Consider the following 4,836-nt stretch of genomic DNA (forward strand, 5'->3'; position numbering starts at 1 on the left):
ACGGTCCTTAGCGCAGCCGTGCTGTCCCCAGGGCCCAGGACTAGAGTCGGAATTCCAGCAGGAAGAAAGGGAAAGGGCAAAGGTTCTTTGGAGAATTGGGGAAATCATTCCTGTGTTCTGTGGTTCAGAGGAGGGACCTGGTTGACAAAGCCTGCTCGAAAGGATCAAGAAACGAGAAGTGGTGGGCTCAGTAGCTCACGCGTTCATCCCAGCACTTTGGGAGGCCGAGGCGGGTGGGTCACCTGAGGTCAGGAGTTTGAAACCAGCCTGGCCAACTTGGTGAAACCCTGTCTCTACTAAAAAATGCAAAAATCAGCTGCTTGTGGTGGCACGCTCCTGTAATCCCAGCTACTCAGGAGGCCGAGGCAGGAGAATCGCTTGAACCCAGGAGGTGGGGGTTGCAGTGAGCTGAGATCGTGCCACTGCATTCCAGCCTGGATGACAGAGTTAGACTCCGTCTTAAAATAAATAAATAAATAAATAAATAAATAAATAAATAAATAAATAGAGAAGCGGCACGGCAGAGTCTCTTGATAGGGCCAGACTGGCCAATGATTCTCATCTCCAAATCTCCGAATACTGAAGTCATACACACGTATGAAAAGGCCTGGGGAGGGCTGGATGCAGTGGCTGAAACCCAGCCTATTTAATAATTCCCAGTTAGAAAATCTCGGCCAGGCGCGGCGGCTCACACCTGTAATCTTAGCACTTTGGGAGGCCAAGGTGGGCGGAGTGCCTGAGCTCAGGAGTTCGAGGCCAGCCTGGGCAACATGGTGAAACCCCATCTCTACTAAAATACAAAAAAAATCATTAGCTAGGTGTGGTGGTACACACTTGTAGTCCCAGCTACTCGGGAGGCTAAGGTGGGAGAATCGCTTGAACCTGGGAGGGAGAGGTTGCAGTGAGCCCAGATCGCACCACTGCATTCCAGCCTGGGTAACAGAGTAAGACTTTATCTCAAAAAAAAAAAAAAAAAAAAAAAAGAAAGAAAGAAAAGAAAAGAAAAAAGGAAAAAGAAAATCTAGATGCTTTGGGAGGTGGTGGGCAGATTGGTTGAGCCCAGGAGTTTGAGACCAGTCTAGGCAACATAGTGAAAACTCATCTCTACTAAAAAAAAAAAAAAAAAAGGTTGGACATGGTAGCTCAGGCCAGTAGTCCCAACTACTTGGGAGGCTGAGGTGGGAGGATCACGTGAGCCCAGGAGGCAGACGTTGCAGTGAGCTGAGATTGAACCACTGCCCTCCAGCCTGGGAGACAGAGTAACATGCTGTCTCACGAAAAAAAAGTGAGAGGTATGGGGTGGGCTCACACCTGTAATCTTAACACTTTGGAAGGAAGGAGGATCTTTTGAAGCCAGGAGTTTGAGACCAGCCTGGGCAACACAGCAAGATCCTATCTCTACAGAAAATTTAAACATTAGCTGGGCCTGGTGGTACATACCTGTGATCCCAGCTACTCAAAAGGCTGAGGCAGGAGGACCACTTGAACCTAGAAAATCAAGGCTGCAGTGAGCCACGATTGCACCACTGCACTCCAGCATGGGTAACAGAGCAAGACCCTGTGTCAAAAATAAATACATAAATAAATAAAATTTTAAAGACCTGGAGACAATTCTCGAACTGGCTGAGCTTAGGCACCATGTTTGCCCTTGGCTATACGAGCAGGGAAGATTGAGGAAGGATCTGCTCCCTCAGCTTCTGTAGTGGAAGAGAGTGGGGGAGGCAGGCACTGTTATTCACCCTGTTAAATAAATGAGCCGAACCTTGAGCTGTACGCTGTTTACTTCTTCAGGACAGGACTGCTAGCACAAAAACCCATAAGAGCTAAACTCAGTTTTTTACATATCCAGTTGCTTTTAATTAAATAGCCCAAATAAATGTATTTCTAGCCACTTAGAGCCTGCTTGCTTTATGTACCCTGCCAGACTGCACCCCACAAGTGCTGGCCATAGAGAGGATAAACCCTGGGGTTACAACAGAGCCCAAGCCAGGGCTGCCCTTTGCAGTTCTCTGACCCAGAGACACCCCTCCTCATCTAGACATGTAAACCGCCTCCCTGATACCCCTCTCCCCAGAAGCTCTCTTGTCTTCTCTTTCTGGATGGTGGCCCCGCATCACTATCCTTAGAAGGACTCCCGCTATGGGGGACTTCCCCTCACAAGTAACCCTGTCTCAGAGCCGCCCCAGTAAAGCTCATTGCATGCTACTGCCATCTCGTGGTCATTTTCCTCTAGGTCAGCCCCAAACCCTAGGACTGTTAATGACCTCAACTTCTCTCCCCAGGATTCAACACACAGTAGCAAGGAATAATTCCCTATTAGAAAATCTGGGCTGGGCACGGTGGCTCACGCCTGTAATCCCAGCACTTTGGGAGGCCAAGGTGGGCGGATCACCTGAAGTCGGGAGTTTGAAACCAGCCTGACCAACACGGAGAAACCCCATCTCTACTAAAAAAAAATACAAAGTTACCGGGCATGGTGGGGCATGCTTGTAATCCCAGCAACTTGGGAGAGGAAAACTCTGTCAAAAAAAAAAAAAGAATAGAAAAGAAAAGAAAAGAAAAGAAAGAAAGAAAGAAAGAAAGAAAGAAAGAAAGAAAGAAAGAAAGAAAGAAAAAGAAAAAAAAAAGAAAAATCTGGACTAGGCATGGTGGCTCACATCTGTAATCCCAGCTCTTTGGGAGGTCAAGGTGGGCAGATCACCTGAGGTTGGGAGTTCAAGACCAGCGTGACCAGTATGGAGAAACCCTGTCTCTACTAAAAAAATACAAAAATGAGCCAGGCGTGGTGGTGCATGCCTGTAATCCCAGCTACTTGGGAGGCTGAGGCAGGAGAATCGCTTGAACCTGGGACACAGAGATTGCAGTGAGCTGAGATCATGCCACTGCACACAGAGCGAGACTCTGTCTCAAAAAAAAAAAAAAAGAAAGAAAGAAAAAGAAAAAGAAAATCTGGATGCTATTAAGGAGAAGAATAGAGGGTAGGCAGCCAGGAACCTGGTTGTGGTGGCACGCAGGTAATGTCTAAGATAAACAAGACTCTCGGCACAAGACAAAGGCTGAGGCCGAAAGGCAGCTAGAATACTTTTGACAAGCTGTAAAAGCAGTGAATAAAGAAGTAGATGCAACCAGGAAAGAGACACCCCAAGCGCCTCATAATTCATCCCTTCTGCTTTAGAAATATTAAGAAAAAAAATTTACAAAGCAATGGCCTCCTACTGGAATTGAACTTCCTTAGTCTGAGTCTTCCTCCTTAGTCCAGGTCTAAGACACACTCTTCCTGAGAGCCAACAGGTCAGGAAAGCACAAATGCCCTCTTTACCTTTGCAGAGTCTTTGAGCCAGGGTCCAATGTGATCCAGTGCTGCTTCTGCCTCCCGGCTCCCGCTTCAAGCTGCAGATGCTGTTTGCTGCCCTCTAGGGACTCCTAGAAGGATATGCATCAGTCAGTGTTATTAATTGTAAACGAAAGACATACTTCTGCCTGAGTTAAATAGAAAATAAATTTATGAAAAATCGGTGGGCACAGAAAGTGGATGGGGGGTAGAGATGTTGGAGAGCTAGCTCAGAGGCTATGCAGCCAAGACCAATGCTCAAAATCACGTTGCAGAAATGTCTGGGGAAGGCACCACTGTCTCCACCTCATTTGAGCACCAGCTGCCATGGTTTATATCCCTGACCTTGACCATTAGATACTGTGTTGCCACAACTCTGAGGCAAGATTGTAAAGGTGCACTGCTGTCCCTACCAGGTAAAAGCAAATGACTTCAGGATTCTTTGGTTATTGGAATAAAGAACAAAACATTTGGCCAGGGGCAGTGGCTCATGCCTGTAATCGCAGCACTTTGGGAAGCCAAGGCAGGCAGATCACCTGAGGTCAGGAGCTCGAGATCAGCCTGGCCAACGTGGTAAAACCCCATCTCTACTAAAAATACAAAAATTACCCAGGCATGGTGGCACACGCCTGTAATCCCAGCTACTCGGGAGGCTGAGACAGGAGAATCGCTTGAACCTAGGAGGCAGAGGTTGCAGTGAGCCGAGATTGTGCCACTACGCTCTAGCCTGGGTGACAGAGACGAACTTCATCTCAAAACATAAATAAATAAATAAAATAAAAAATAAAATAAAAAAAGAAGAAAGCATTTTCCAGGAGCTATGTTGATTTTCCCCGTAAAGAAACACCTAGAGGCTGGGCATGGTGGCTCACGCCTGTAATCCCAGCACTTTGGGAGGCCGAGGCGGGTGGGTCACCTGAGGTCAGGAGTTCAAGACCAGCTCAGCCAATGTGGCGAAACCCTGTCTCTACTAAAAATGCAAAAATTAGCTGGGTGTGGTGGTGGGCACCTGTAATCCCAGCTGCTCAGGAGGCTGAGACAGGAGAATTGCTTGAACCTGGGTGGTGGAGTTTGCAGTGAGCTGAGATTACGCCACTGTGCTCCAGCCGGGGTGACAGAGATAAACTCCATCTCAAAAAAAAACAAAAAAACAAAACAAAAGAAGAAAGCATTTTCCAGGAGCTATGTTGATTTTCCCCATAAAGAAACACCTAAAGGCTGGGCATGGTGGCTCACGCCTGTAATCCCAGCCCTTTGGGAGGCTGACGTGGGTAGATGACCTAAGGTCAGTAGTTCAAGACCAGCCTGGCCAACATGGTGAAACCCTGTCTCTACTAAAAATGCAAAAATTAGCCAGGTGTGATGGCAGGCACCTGTAATCCCAGCTAGTTGGGAGGCTGAGGTAGAAGAATTGCTTGAACCCAGGAGACGGAGGTTGCAGTGAGTCGAGATCGCACCACTGCAATCCAGCCTGGGCAACAGAGCAAGACTCTGTCTCAAAAAAA

At 47.5% G+C, this 4,836-nt stretch overlaps 1 long non-coding RNA gene across 1 annotated transcript in view; it reads right to left on the minus strand.

Annotated features, from left to right (window-relative positions):
* LOC108520733 (uncharacterized) overlaps nucleotides 1-4,836 on the minus strand; it is a 14,558-nt gene that overhangs the window by 4,285 nt on the left and 5,437 nt on the right. Inside the window, exon 2 of the long non-coding RNA XR_001882989.1 lies at nucleotides 3,320-3,423. This is a non-coding gene — a long non-coding RNA (uncharacterized LOC108520733). The remainder of the gene's footprint in view (nucleotides 1-3,319; nucleotides 3,424-4,836) is intronic.

The sequence above is a fragment of the Rhinopithecus bieti genome, unplaced genomic scaffold (genome assembly GCF_001698545.2).
Source record: "Rhinopithecus bieti isolate Rb0 unplaced genomic scaffold, ASM169854v2 scaffold_54263, whole genome shotgun sequence".
Classification (NCBI taxonomy): domain Eukaryota; kingdom Metazoa; phylum Chordata; class Mammalia; order Primates; family Cercopithecidae; genus Rhinopithecus; species Rhinopithecus bieti.